The sequence below is a fragment of the Amblyomma mixtum genome, chromosome 1 (genome assembly GCF_055824585.1).
Source record: "Amblyomma mixtum isolate Tamu chromosome 1, ASM5582458v1, whole genome shotgun sequence".
Lineage (NCBI taxonomy): Eukaryota > Metazoa > Arthropoda > Arachnida > Ixodida > Ixodidae > Amblyomma > Amblyomma mixtum.
In genome coordinates, this window is record NC_143012.1 from 153,280,973 (window position 1) to 153,296,156 (window position 15,184).

The 15,184-nt window shown below is 50.0% G+C and overlaps 3 non-coding genes and 2 pseudogenes across 3 annotated transcripts; all 5 read right to left on the reverse strand.

The window, feature by feature from the left end:
- Window positions 1–6,122: 6,122 nt before the first annotated feature.
- On the reverse strand, window positions 6,123–6,241 carry LOC149368018 (5S ribosomal RNA; annotated as a pseudogene).
- Window positions 6,242–10,288: 4,047 nt separating this feature from the next.
- Window positions 10,289–10,407, reverse strand: LOC149368019 (5S ribosomal RNA; annotated as a pseudogene).
- Window positions 10,408–11,555: 1,148 nt separating this feature from the next.
- On the reverse strand, window positions 11,556–11,674 carry LOC149368020 (5S ribosomal RNA). The gene has a single exon (XR_016287875.1). It is a non-coding gene; the product is annotated as a 5S ribosomal RNA (ribosomal RNA).
- Window positions 11,675–12,219: 545 nt separating this feature from the next.
- On the reverse strand, window positions 12,220–12,338 carry LOC149368021 (5S ribosomal RNA). Its single transcript, XR_016287887.1, has one exon. It is a non-coding gene; the product is annotated as a 5S ribosomal RNA (ribosomal RNA).
- A 546-nt stretch (window positions 12,339–12,884) lies between these two features.
- On the reverse strand, window positions 12,885–13,003 carry LOC149368022 (5S ribosomal RNA). The gene has a single exon (XR_016287898.1). It is a non-coding gene; the product is annotated as a 5S ribosomal RNA (ribosomal RNA).
- Window positions 13,004–15,184: the final 2,181 nt, after the last annotated feature.

A 15,184-nucleotide genomic window follows, 5' to 3' on the forward strand; every position in this document is an offset into this window, starting at 1 on the left:
ATTATCACGAAACCGCGCAACAGAAGCGAAACAGTAGCATTTAATGCGTACGCATTCGTACCACGTAGAGACTTAAGTTCTCTTTGTGTTTTACCTCTATTCTGGTACCATGGTCACCCGTGGTACACCGTCAATGGGAGAACGCTCACGTGTGCAGACGGCAACAGTCTATGTTCGGTGGCGCGCGGGCGTGGGTGGGGTTAGTTCGCGAATTAAGTGTAATCTATAGGCCGTGAAGTGTTTCCTGGGGGCAACTTTCACGTAGTGTCCACTGTTTATAAAAGAAATCGAAAGGCCATGATCCTTGGCCGCCTGACACACACAAGTTTTCTCGAACACAGCGTTTACAAATTGTCATTTTGTAGCAGACGCGCTTAATTTCTTTAGCCTGCAATAGCCTGCATTTTGATTCCAACATGCCTTTTATTTCTGTCCCTGCGTTATTGTAACAGAGCACATTATAACTACTTTAACATTTTTTTCACGCATAAAAAAGATGTAGCCAAAAAGTAGCCACATAGCCAAAACGAAATTTCTGACGCCAACTCGGACAAAAAGTAGCCCAAATTGGCTATTAATAGCCCAATCTGGCAAACCCTGGTGGTCTCCCTCCCAAGTACTGACCGAGCCCAATGCTGCTTAGCTTCGGGGATCGGACGAGAACCGGCGTATTGAACATGGTATGGCTTTTCCATATTTTTTTCTTTATTGCCTGGCTTTGACACAGAAAATTGCACAAAACAAACTATCAACAAAAGACAAAAAACGCTATGTACACACCACACATGGTCAGCCAGCATGAGTCTGGCTTCGTCAATTCAAAATTCACTCAAAGTACAGAGTGGCTCTAGCCTTGAGAGCCACTCCGGAGGCTCCGCAGCGGCTTTCTTAATGGCCAGGAACATGTGCATGCTTTCGCGAAAGTAAATCCTGGCAGGTCTTGCGTCTGGGTCACAATGAAAGCCTGCCATTCTGGAGTGCCATATACAGTGGAGGCCTGTCAGCATTATTAAGTCAAAAGGCACCCCATCCTCATTTTCAACGCATAAGTACCGGATGCCAGACGGGTCTAGTGGAAATTCTTTCTTTAGGGTTCGCTGCAATACATCCCAAAAATAGACCCCTTCCCAACAGTGTAAAAATACATGGTCTATTGTTTCCGGCTTTCTGCAAATTAAACAGTGAGATCCCCAGGGTAAAAACAATTCCTTTCCCCTCTAAAAATTTTTTGACCGGTAAGGTCCCGGTGTGCAACTTAAAAAAGAAGGTTTTTGTTCCAGGCGGCACCTGCATTTTTTTTACTCTCTTTAAAACATCTTTGCCTGGGCCTCCACTGTACAAGGCCCTGTACAAGGGCTCGGGGAAAACTACATCGCACAAAGCACGGTACAGTTTCTTTCGTTTCACACTCGACAGAAAGTCATTGGAAAACCGCGCGGAAAGAAACCTTACACTGGCAACGATTTCCCGGTAAAAACCGGTGACCCTACTATACACCTCAGCAGTTCCGACTATGTACTCCGGAAGTAGATGCTGCAGCCGAACTTGGCATACGGTACGCAAAAACGGGTCTCTTGTGTCCCGAAAAAACAAAAAACGATTGACCAGCTGTCGCAAAAACAAATGGCCCAATCCCAACCCGCCGTCTTGTATCCGTCGGAACAGGTTGGTCCGGCTGCAGCGCTCCTATTCAGACGACCAGATAAAGACGGCGAAAATTCGGTGTAGCTTTTGAATACTTAACCGTGAACAGTGCAACACCTGCATTACGTACCAGAGCCTGCTGATAAAGAACAGGTTGCAAACAGTGGCTCTGGCGAAAATCGACAAGGTCGTTCCTTTCCACTTATCATCTCTCTCCCGTATATCTTTGACCTGTCCTGTCCAATAATGTTCACTGTCACGGTAAGCATCGAGCGGAACGCCCAAGTACTTATCTGGTGTTGTCGTCCACGGCACACTAGCAAACCGTTCAGGCGTAGATGCCCACCTTCCATGCCAAAGCCCGAGGCACTTCGACCAGTTAACCCCGCTGCCTGTAGCTTGGCTGAAATCGCGTACACATTGAACAGCCTCGCTTATGCCTCCCTCGTCAACGGCAAACACAGCAATGTCATCAGCGTACGCCAAGAACTTCACTTCGGCTGCTTGTAATCTGAATCCGGTAATACTCCTGTTTTTCAGGATCTTTAAACAAAGGGTCTCGACATAAATACAAAATAAAAGGGGGCTGAGGGGACAGCCCTGGCGCACCGAACGCTGCACGCTAAGGGGGGCCCCCAGACTCTTGTTAACTATCAATCTCGTCGTGCAGTTCCGGTATGCCAGGGCCACACCCTCGCGAATAATAGAACCAACGTTAACATGGCCTAATACTGAAAACAAAAGTTCATGGGCAACGCAGTCAAAAGCCTTTTCCAAATCGATCTGGAGAATAGCCACCTGACCATTAGTGTCATCACAGGTTTCTAAGACACTGCGCGCAACGTGAATATTTGTAAAAATAGACCGCACTTTAATCCCGCAGGTCTGATGCGGACCAACTAATAAGTGGATCACGGTCTGCAACCTCAGCGCCAAAACCTTCATGTAAATTTTGTACTCGACGTTAGTGAGTGCTATGGGTCGATATGCTGCTACCAGTCGTAATCTGTCTGTATCGTCCGTTTTCGGAATCAGCACAGTATGGGACGAGCCATAGGACGGAGGCAGTGATTTTAGTTTAAAGGCTTCATTAAAGATGACCGTCAAGACCGGAGAAATTACATGCTTAAATTCTTTGTAGAATGCCGCGCTGAACCCGTCCGGTCCAGGCGACTTACCAGGGTTTAAGCTGTCTATTGCTTGCTCAACTTCCAATTGAGTTATCGCCTGCTCTAATCTGTCTTTAGTTTCGTCGTCCAGGCGCGGCATCTCGGCCAGAAACGCCTCCTGAAATGTGACAACGTCTACCGGATGCAATGCGAAGAGCGCCTGGTAATGCTCGAAAAAAGCTGCTTTGATATGATCGATGTCCGTTTTCGAAGCACCTCTCCATTCTATTTCGTTTATGTGGTTTCTTTCGGCACGGGCTTTTTCTAAACCAATCGCTCGTTTCGTTGGCGCTTCCCCTGCGGCCATGTCTTCTGCCCTTGCCCTCACCAGCCCTCCCCAATAACGTTCTTCTTCGATAAGCTGTAACTTTTGTTTGGTTTTTCTTATGTCTTCTATCCATTTACCAGGCGCTCGGCATTCCTGTTTTATCATCTTCTGAAGCAGTGCCTTTAGCTCCATTTCCTCTTTTTTTGCTTCATGACGTATACAGGTGGCTCTTTCTATTGCTTTTAATTTTAAAGTTTCTTTAGTGAGCTCCCACTGCTGCCAAATCCTCATGTTACTACTTGGTTCTATTTTTGCTATTTCTTCTCTTACAGCTCGGTTATAAAATTCGTCCTGGAGTAGCTTGTCATTTAACTTCCACATTTCCCATGAAAAACCATTCTCCTTCTTAATGAATCCTATGCAGCATTGAACCAAACAATGATCAGAAAATGAAACCGGCAGAACTACATAACTATTGCATTTAGGGACAGTTTCCGCGGATGCATAAATTCGGTCTAGCCGTGCGTGACTTGTGCCCTCGAATCGTGTGTACCTTACAGCACGCGTTCCTTCAAGACACTCTGCTACATCCTCGAGGTTGCAGTTCACAATCATTCGTAACAACACTTCGGTGCTTTTATCTCGGAAACCTCGGACGCTTGTCTTGTCGCGCGCACTAAGAACACAGTTGTAATCGCCCATAACAATGAGCTGCCTGTCCGTGCGAAGCCGTTCTTCGACGCTTTCAAAAAACGCGGCTCGGCCATCAACCACATTAGGTGCATACAGACAAACAATGCGCCAGTCGATGTTACAGAGCGAAAAATCGATGGACACGTATCGACCCGACAGGCACGAATGATGACCGTGTACTTCTATCCCCGGCAACTTCTTAACAAAAAGAATACAGCCAGCCGATGTGCCTACAGCATGGCTAACGACGGCAAAATACCTAGACGTGAAACGTTGCACCATGCTCCCGGTCTCTTCCTCCCCGTCGACTTTGGTCTCCTGCACTGCCAGTATATCGATATCTTGCTCCGTTACAAGTTGGTACAGCTGGCTTTGTTTTCTTTTACCTGCCAGGCCTCTAACGTTTAGGGTGGCGACTTTAAACGGAGTTGCAGAAGCCATTTTAACTTAGGAAGAAGAGACCGAATGCATGGTGCTTACCTCTCGCGTCCAGCATGTCGCTAGACGATGCCGTCGCCGCCGGTGTCATCCGGCGCGAGCACGTGCTCCTGGTCAGGCGGCGCCTTGTCGCCGCCACGCTTGTCAGTCGGGACCTTTGGTCGCGGCCGCAGGCTGGGCCGTCGCGCTTGGGGCGCCTTTGCCGGCGGTTCGTCCACGCTGGGCTCTGCTGCCTTCTCCCCGTCGGCCTTGGTCTAGGCGTGCGAACGCTTCGCAGGTGTAGTCACGCCGACGTTCATGCGGGAGTCGGCCTTGTCGTCGTGGCTCTCGCTGGCCGCCTTCCGTTCCACGTCCAAGTGCACGGGCGGGCTCGCTCCATCTTTGGGCGTCTCCCGAGGCGTCGAAGATGGGTCAATGGATGGCGACCCGCTCTCCTGTGCGACTGCCGTATCGATGTTGCTGCTCGCAACCGCTGGCTGAACCGCCACCTCCTGCGTCTTGCCCGCGTCGTCGGCCCCGCTTGCTGCTTCCTCTGCTCCCACGACGTCCATCAGTTCTGCGGAGTCGCTCGCTGCTACATGCCCGGTAGCCGACGCGTCGGTACGAACGCCGTCAGCCTCCGAGTGTCCATACCGTAGGCATTTCGAACACCAGGGCACCTTGCAATCGCGGCGAACATGCCCCGTGCCACCGCAATGAAGGCACTGCATCGGCCGCCCGGGCACCACCACGAGAGCCAACTCGCCAGCGACTCGTACCTGGTGGGGCAGGTCGTCCACTTTCACGCCTGGCTTCAGTTTGAGGAGCACAGTCCTCGTGGTGGACCCCTTCTCCTTCATGCCGGCGACGCGCCAGCGCTTCTGGGTGACCTCGGTCACGTTGCCGAAGGCCGCGAATGCCGTACGGATGTCCTCGTCAGCGACGCCGTTTAGCATCCAGTGGAGTCGCAGCTTGACCTGGTGGTCCTCTGGGTCAAAAACGATGCAGCGGCGTCCCTTGACTTCCAGCTCCTTCATGGCGGCCAGTTTCCTTGCGGCATCCCCACTGCTGAAGGTTACCGCCCACACGTGGTTAATCTGGTACGCCCCCAACGCCACGACGTCGGGGAGCGCACCAACGTTAGCGAGGGCGTTTCTGAAGTCTTCGACCCTGTAGGGTCGCACACGCACGTCGCCGTGCAGAAAAACCGTGTTTAAAACAACACGTCCGGTGGGCAGGGTAGGCAGAACGATATCGTAGTCCTTATCAGCGTCGCTGGCAAACCTGTTTCCGCGGCCGGCAACGGCCGCTATCGCCGCTCCGTGGGAGCCCATGATTCTGCGTCCGTCACGCTCGGTGGCTGGAAGTAGAATGGTATGGCTGTTCCGATGGCGAGAGACAGTGCTTTCCGAGTCTTTATGTACTGTGTTTGGCCCTCCAGGATGCAAAACTGCGCATGGATACTTCCCTCGCTCGTGGCAACAGCCGCCAAGCGTGCAGTTACCTGTCCTGCGCTTTGCTCAGCCGTTCTGGCGAACCTAAACCACTGCGGCATGCACGGAAAGAGCAGCGGGAGCGAGCCTGTGTTGTTTACACATGGACCGGCAGTGGGTTCGCCTCCATTACCTCGGTGGGCGCATATTGTGCGCTTCTGCGCAGTGTTATGCGCACACTGGGCCTCCCAGCTATCTTGGGGCTTTGCTAGAGTTTAATCTGCAGTGTACCCGCCGCGGCAGACGTCAGAATGACAGCCGAGACGCCACGGGTTCGCTTCGAGTTTTGCCACAGTTTCGCGTCCGCACGTACTACACGTTGCCGATGAGATTGTATTATCGATAACAAAATAACGTCACCTCCTATAGTTGCCTGGGACACTGCGCAACTATGACAGAAAAAAAAAACGTGAAGGGCGAATAAAAATGCAAAAGAAGTGCCATCAGCACTCGGTGTTCCCAGGTGGTCTCCCTCCCAAGTACTGACCGAGCCCAATGCTGCTTAGCTTCGGTGATCGGACGAGAACCGGCGTATTCAACATGGTATGGCCGATTTTTTTTTCTTTATTGCCTGTCTTTGGCTCATGACATTGCACAACAAAAATACACATAACGCTATATACATACGACACTGTCGTGGTCAGCCAGCACGAGACTGGCTTCGTCAGCTTAAAATTCCCGCAACATACACAACGGCTCTAGTCTTGAGAGCCACTCGGGAGGCTCCGCAGCTGCTTTTTGGATTGCAAGAAACCAGTCCATGCTTTCCCGAAAATAAATTCGGGCCGGTCGTGCGTCTTTGTCACAATGGTAGCCTGCCATTCTGGAGCGCCATATACAGTGGAGGCCCAAGAGCATTATGAGATCAAAAGGTGCCCCATCCTCATTATCAGTGCTTAAATAGCGAATTCCGTGCGCGTCAAGTGGTAGCTCTTTCTTTATGGTCCTTTGTAACACGTCCCAAAAATAAACCCCTTCCCAGCAATCCAAAAATACATGGTCTATTGTTTCAGGCTGTTTACAAATTAAGCAGTTCGATCCCCACGGTAAAAAGACATCCTTTCCCTCTAGAAACTTTTTAACTGGTAACGTCCCATTGTGTAACTTAAAAAAGAAAGTCTTTACTCCTGGTGGCACCTGCATTTTCTTCACCCTTTTTAAAACATCCCCTCCCGGGCCTCCACTGTACAAGGCCCTGTACATGGGCTCTGGGAAAACTATATCACAAAGATCGTTGTACAACTTTTTCCTTTTGCTTTTCCACAAATAATCGGTGGAAAAACGTGCCGAAAGAAACCGAACGCTTGCTACAATCTCTTTGTAGTAACCAAAAGTTCCACCAGAGAGCTCTTCTGTGGATACCACCTACTCCGGCAGCAATCGCGGCAGCTTCACTTGGCACACGGTGCGCAAGAACGGGTCTGTGACGTCACGAAAAAACAAAAAACGGTTCACCAGCTGCCTTAAAAAGAGGTGCCCTAGCCCCCCGTCTTTTACCCTCCGGAACAATTTCGTTCTGCTACAACGTTCCCATTCGGACGCCCATATGAAAACTGCAAAATTCCTGTGTAGCTTCTGAACGTTCACACGCGAGCAATGCAAAACCTGCATCACATACCAGAGTTTGCTAATATTGAATGTGAGGGGCCTGGCGGCAAGGAAAAAACAAGGTCAGGTGTACCGACTTACTACGGAGCGCGAGATAGATGTATTGGCCGTGCAGGAGACGAAAGTGGACGGCAACGAAGGAACCGACAGCATGGTGCGACGTTTCACGACTAGATTTTATGCTGTCGTCAGTCAAGCAGTAGGAACATCGGCTGGATGCGTGCTTTTTGTAAAGAAGATGCCGGGGTTAGAGGTGCAGGCTTATTTTTCGTGTGTGTATGGCCGGTGTATTGTGCTTGATTTTTGTCTGAATGGCAATGAGTGGCGCATTGTTACTGTGTACGCGCCGAATGTGGTTGAGGAAAGGGTTGCCTTTTTCCAAAGCCTCCAAGAGCGCCTTTGTACGGAGAGGCGGCTCATTGTATTAGGCGACTTCAATTGTGTTCTTAATGCGCGCGATAGGTCAAGCATCCGGGGGTTTCGAGACAGGAGCACTGAAGTGTTGATGCGAATGATCGAGAACGGAAACCTTGAGGATGTGGCTGAACTTATTGAGGGTGAGCGGACAGTGCAGTTCACTCATTTCCAGGGCTCAAGCCATGCACGGCTGGACCGCATGTACGCATCAGTCGACCTTGCCCCTGTTTGCAACCATTATGAAGTTGTGGGAGTCTCCTTCTCAGGCCACTGTTTAGTTGAGTGCTGCCTGGGAAGTGTGAACCGAAGCAAGGCATTTTCGTGGGAAATGTGGAAGCTAAACAACACGCTTCTTCAAGACGAAATCTACTGCAGAGCAGTAAAGGATGAAATAGGTAAAGTAAACCCGCGCAAGAACCTGAAGATTTGGCAACAGTGGGAGCTAAGTAAAGAATCTTTAAAAATCAAAGCAATAGAAAGGGCGACATGTATCCGTTATAAGGAAAAACAAGACGAAGCTGAGCTAAGGGCACTGCTTCAAACGCTGATGAAGCAGGAATGCAAAGAGCCTGGGAAATGCATAGAAGATGTCAGGAAAACAAAACAAAAGATAGAGCTTATGGAAGAACGGCGTTATCGCGGAGCACTAGTGAGGGCAAGGGCGGAAGACACAGCTGCTGGGGAAGCGCCATCGAAACGTGCTCTTGGTCTAGCAAAAGCGCGCGCTGAAAGAAATCACATCGGTAAAATAGAATGGGGGGGGGGTATCTTATCTGCAGACACTGACCACATCAAAGAAGCCTTTAATGAATACTACCAGAAGCTTTTTTCTCCGACTCCTGTAGACGCAGTAGCCTTTACGCATCAGTTTCTTGGTGCAATGCCAAGGCTTGACGAAGAAAGCAAAAAGAAAACGGAACTAACAATAACTCACAGCGAGGTAGAGCACGCGATAGATCAGTTAAACCTAGGAAAATCACCAGGACCAGATGGATTCAGTGCGGCATTTTATAAAGAATTTAAGCACGAAATTGCCCCAGTGCTGTGTACAATTTTCAATGAAGCCTATAAAATAAACGTATTGCCTCCGTCTTTTGGGATCTCCCATACAGTGCTCATACCTAAAACGGATGATATAGAGAAATTACAATTGGTTACAGCGTATCGACCCATAGCACTCACTAATGTGGACTACAAAATTTTTATGAAGGTATTGGCGCGTAGACTGCAGACAGTGATTACGGATATTGTTGGACCCCACCAGACATGTGGAATCAAAGGGCGCTCAATTTTTTCCAACATTCACAATGCGCGCAGTGTGCTTGAAAGCTGTGATGAAATCAATGGGCGAGTAGCGATGCTTCAGATTGACCTTGAAAAGGCATTTGATTGTGTTTCTCATGAAATTTTGTTTACCGTTTTAGACCATGTGAACGTCGGTTCAGTTATCCGTAAGGGTGTAGCCCTGGCGTATCGAAACTGCACGACGAGACTGATTGTTAACAAGAGTTTGGGGGCCCCCATTAGCGTTCAGCGTTCGGTGCGTCAGGGCTGCCCCCTCAGCCCTCTCTTGTTTTGTATTTACATCGAAACGCTGTGCATGAAAATCATAGAAAACAATAGTATTAATGGCTTTAGGTTACAAGCAGCTGAAGTTAAGCTGCTGGCCTATGCAGATGACGTTGCAGTATTTACGGTTGATCATGGGAGCTTAAGTGAAGCTGTCGGGTGTGTACGCGCGTTCAGCGAAGTCACAGGTAGCGGGGTTAACTGGTCCAAGTGCCTTGGCCTCTGGCATGGATGGTGGCCATCCCACCCGGACCATTTCGCCAACGTACTGTGGGCGACGACCCCGGGCAAGTATTTGGGCGTTCCGCTCGATGCTTATCGCGATAGCGAGGACTATTGGAAAGAGCAAACTAAAGACGCACGTGACCGAGCTGGGAAATGGAAAGGCACCAGCCTTTCAATTTTCGCCAGAGCTACAGTCTGCAATCTTTTTTTTTTTTTTATTAACATGGTATGGCCGATGGCGAGAGACAGTGCTTTCCGAGTCTTTATGTACTGTGTTTGGCCCTCCAGGATGCAAAACTGCGCATGGATACTTCCCTCGCTCGTGGCAACAGCCGCCAAGCGTGCAGTTACCTGCCCTGCGCTTTTCTCAGCCGTTCTGGCGAACCTAAACCACTGCGGCATGCACGGAAAGAGCAGCGGGAGCGAGCCTGTGTTGTTTACACATGGACCGGCAGTGGGTGCGGTGCATGGTGCGGTGGGCGCATATTGTGCGCTTCTGCGCAGTGTTATGCGCACACTGGGCCTCCCAGCTATCTTGGGGCTTTGCTAGAGTTTAATCTGCAGTGTACCCGCCGCGGCAGACGTCAGAATGACAGCCGAGACGCCACGGGTTCGCTTCGAGTTTTGCCACAGTTTCGCGTCCGCACGTACTACACGTTGGACACGTTGCCGATGAGATTGTATTATCGATAACAAAATAACGTCACCTCCTATAGTTGCCTGAGACACTGCGCAACTATGACAGAAAAAAAAAACGTGAAGGGCGAATAAAAATGCAAAAGAAATGCCATCAGCACTCGGTGTTCCCAGGTGGTCTCCCTCCCAAGTACTGACCGAGCCCAATGCTGCTTAGCTTCGGTGATCGGACGAGAACCGGCGTATTCAACATGGTATGGCCGATTTTTTTTCTTTATTGCCTGGCTTTGACACAAAACACTGGACAACACAAACAATCAACAAAAGACAATAACTATGTACACACGACTTGTGGTCAGCCAGCATAAATCTGGCTTCGTCCAATTAAAATTCACGCAACGTACAGAGCGGCTCTAGTCTTGAGAGCCACTCCGGAGGCTCCGCAGCGGCTTTCTGAATGGCCAGAAACATCTCCATACTTTCGCGAAAGTAAATTCTGGCAGGTCTTGCGTCACTGTCACAATGCCAGCCTGCCATTCTGGAGCGCCATATACAGTGGAGGCCTGTCAGCATTATTAAATCGAAAGGCACCCCATCCTCATTTTCAACACATAAGAACCGGATGCCATACGGGTCTAGTGGAAATTCTTTCTTTAATGTTCGCTGCAATACATCCCAAAAATAAACCCCTTCCCAACAGTGTAAAAATACATGGTCTATTGTTTCCGGCTTTCTGCAAATTAAACAGTGAGATCCCCAGGGTAAAAAAATGCAGGTGCCGCCTGGAACAAAAACCTTCTTTTTTAAATTGCACACCGGGACCTTACCGGTTAAAAAATTTTTAGAGGTCAACATGGTATGGCCGATGGCGAGAGACAGTGCTTTCCGAGTCTTTATGTACTGTGTTTGGCCCTCGAGGATGCAAAACTGCGCATGGATACTTCCCTCGCTCGTGGCAACAGCCGCCAAGCGTGCAGTTACCTGCCCTGCGCTTTTCTCAGCCGTTCTGGCGAACCTAAACCACTGCGGCATGCACGGAAAGAGCAGCGGGAGCGAGCCTGTGTTGTTTACACATGGACCGGCAGTGGGTGCGGTGCATGGTGCGGTGGGCGCATATTGTGCGCTTCTGCGCAGTGTTATGCGCACACTGGGCCTCCCAGCTATCTTGGGGCTTTGCTAGAGTTTAATCTGCAGTGTACCCGCCGCGGCAGACGTCAGAATGACAGCCGAGACGCCACGGGTTCGCTTCGAGTTTTGCCACAGTTTCGCGTCCGCACGTACTACACGTTGGACACGTTGCCGATGAGATTGTATTATCGATAACAAAATAACGTCACCTCCTATAGTTGCCTGAGACACTGCGCAACTATGACAGAAAAAAAAAAACGTGAAGGGCGAATAAAAATGCAAAAGAAATGCCATCAGCACTCGGTGTTCCCAGGTGGTCTCCCTCCCAAGTACTGACCGAGCCCAATGCTGCTTAGCTTCGGTGATCGGACGAGAACCGGCGTATTCAACATGGTATGGCCGATGGCGAGAGACAGTGCTTTCCGAGTCTTTATGTACTGTGTTTGGCCCTCGAGGATGCAAAACTGCGCATGGATACTTCCCTCGCTCGTGGCAACAGCCGCCAAGCGTGCAGTTACCTGCCCTGCGCTTTTCTCAGCCGTTCTGGCGAACCTAAACCACTGCGGCATGCACGGAAAGAGCAGCGGGAGCGAGCCTGTGTTGTTTACACATGGACCGGCAGTGGGTGCGGTGCATGGTGCGGTGGGCGCATATTGTGCGCTTCTGCGCAGTGTTATGCGCACACTGGGCCTCCCAGCTATCTTGGGGCTTTGCTAGAGTTTAATCTGCAGTGTACCCGCCGCGGCAGACGTCAGAATGACAGCCGAGACGCCACGGGTTCGCTTCGAGTTTTGCCACAGTTTCGCGTCCGCACGTACTACACGTTGGACACGTTGCCGATGAGATTGTATTATCGATAACAAAATAACGTCACCTCCTATAGTTGCCTGAGACACTGCGCAACTATGACAGAAAAAAAAAACGTGAAGGGCGAATAAAAATGCAAAAGAAATGCCATCAGCACTCGGTGTTCCCAGGTGGTCTCCCTCCCAAGTACTGACCGAGCCCAATGCTGCTTAGCTTCGGTGATCGGACGAGAACCGGCGTATTCAACATGGTATGGCCGATGGCGAGAGACAGTGCTTTCCGAGTCTTTATGTACTGTGTTTGGCCCTCGAGGATGCAAAACTGCGCATGGATACTTCCCTCGCTCGTGGCAACAGCCGCCAAGCGTGCAGTTACCTGCCCTGCGCTTTTCTCAGCCGTTCTGGCGAACCTAAACCACTGCGGCATGCACGGAAAGAGCAGCGGGAGCGAGCCTGTGTTGTTTACACATGGACCGGCAGTGGGTGCGGTGCATGGTGCGGTGGGCGCATATTGTGCGCTTCTGCGCAGTGTTATGCGCACACTGGGCCTCCCAGCTATCTTGGGGCTTTGCTAGAGTTTAATCTGCAGTGTACCCGCCGCGGCAGACGTCAGAATGACAGCCGAGACGCCACGGGTTCGCTTCGAGTTTTGCCACAGTTTCGCGTCCGCACGTACTACACGTTGGACACGTTGCCGATGAGATTGTATTATCGATAACAAAATAACGTCACCTCCTATAGTTGCCTGAGACACTGCGCAACTATGACAGAAAAAAAAAAACGTGAAGGGCGAATAAAAATGCAAAAGAAATGCCATCAGCACTCGGTGTTCCCAGGTGGTCTCCCTCCCAAGTACTGACCGAGCCCAATGCTGCTTAGCTTCGGTGATCGGACGAGAACCGGCGTATTCAACATGGTATGGCCGATGGCGAGAGACAGTGCTTTCCGAGTCTTTATGTACTGTGTTTGGCCCTCGAGGATGCAAAACTGCGCATGGATACTTCCCTCGCTTTTGGCAACAGCCGCCAAGCGTGCAGTTACCTGCCCTGCGCTTTTCTCAGCCGTTCTGGCGAACCTAAACCACTGCGGCATGCACGGAAAGAGCAGCGGGAGCGAGCCTGTGTTGTTTACACATGGACCGGCAGTGGGTGCGGTGCATGGTGCGGTGGGCGCATATTGTGCGCTTCTGCGCAGTGTTATGCGCACACTGGGCCTCCCAGCTATCTTGGGGCTTTGCTAGAGTTTAATCTGCAGTGTACCCGCCGCGGCAGACGTCAGAATGACAGCCGAGACGCCACGGGTTCGCTTCGAGTTTTGCCACAGTTTCGCGTCCGCACGTACTACACGTTGGACACGTTGCCGATGAGATTGTATTATCGATAACAAAATAACGTCACCTCCTATAGTTGCCTGAGACACTGCGCAACTATGACAGAAAAAAAAAAAACGTGAAGGGCGAATAAAAATGCAAAAGAAATGCCATCAGCACCCGGTGTTCCCAGGTGGTCTCCCTCCCAAGTACTGACCGAGCCCAATGCTGCTTAGCTTCGGTGATCGGACGAGAACCGGCGTATTCACCTTGGTATGTTTTTTTTTTTTTATTGCATGAATGAATACATCAATAAAATATCGTAGTTGTCGTGCCCCTTGGCAGACAACCGTGTCTAATGGACTTTCATTAACACAAGTTGGTCCATCAGACTCAATACATCATCCGCGCAATCTTGTTGCTTCAAGACTTCTCTCAACTTATACACATGTTCCACAAAATAACCACATACCGATCGTGCATCCAAGTCACAATGTCTGACAGCCATTCTACTCCTCCAAATGCTGTGAAGGCCCAATAACATAATCTGGTCATACTGTGCAACATCACTTTCAGTGGTCAAGTACCGAATTCCGCGCGGTGTCAATGGCAAGTCCTTTTTTAGGGTTCTTTGCAAAACATCCCAGTAGAACACCGCATCCCAACAATCGAGGAACACGTGTTCTACCGTCTCCGGTTTTCTACACAGGAGACAGTTCGAGCCCCAAGGAACAAAAAGGCCCTTTTCCTCTAGCCATGTTTTTACTGGTAGCGTTCCTGTGTGTAATTTAAAAAAGAATGTTTTGACGCCAGGTGCAACAGTCATCTTTTTAACTCGCCTGAGAACGTCTTTCCCAGGGCCTTCACAGTATAAGGTTCTGTACAGTGGCGCTGGAAACAACTGTTCAATAAGATCCTTGTATAAGCGCTTCGGCGTTACATTCGCTAAATACTCTAGCGAGAACCGCACTTGCAAAAACCTGAATGACCAGACAACCTCTCGCAGGAAGCGAGACACTGTGTACCGCCGAGCATTGCACGAAGAGACAATGAATTCTGGAAGTGCACTGCATAACATGGTTTGTATGAATGTTCGCAGGAAGGGGTCATTTTGGTCACGCAGGAAACAAAACCTTAAAACAACCTGCCGTACATAGAGATGCATTAGAGACAGTCCCCCGACCTTTACTCTCCGGAAGAGATTGTCCCTGCGAATTCGTTCCCAATTGGACGCCCAAATGAAGACCGCAAAAACCCTATGAAACCTTTGGATATTGGTTCGTGCACAATATAATACTTGAAGTAAATACATGATCCTTGCCACAAGAAAGGTGTTACATACAGTTGCGCGCGCGAAAATAGAAAGATTACGGCCCATCCATCCCTTGGTCCGGTCCCGCATTTCTTCCGCTTTTTCATTCCAGTAATTGGTATTTTCCCCATGTCTGTCCAGCGGGACTCCCAAATAAACTCCGGGAGTTGTAGCCCATCGGACCCCGCAGAACAATTCTGGTTCCAACTCCCATTGCCCATGCCAGACTCCGAGACATTTATCGAGATTAACAGCGCTACCAGTTTGCCTGCAAAACCTTTCGGTTACTTGTAACGCTTCTACAATACTTTTGCGATCTTCACAAAAGAGGGCAACATCATCTGCATATGCCAGTATTCGCACCTCACACGCTCCCAACCTAAAACCTCGGATGTGCTCGCTCGCAGTTATCATCCTACAAAAAGGCTCCAAATAAATTGCAAAAAGTAGAGGGGACAGTGGACATCCTTGTCGAACAGAAGCCCTCACA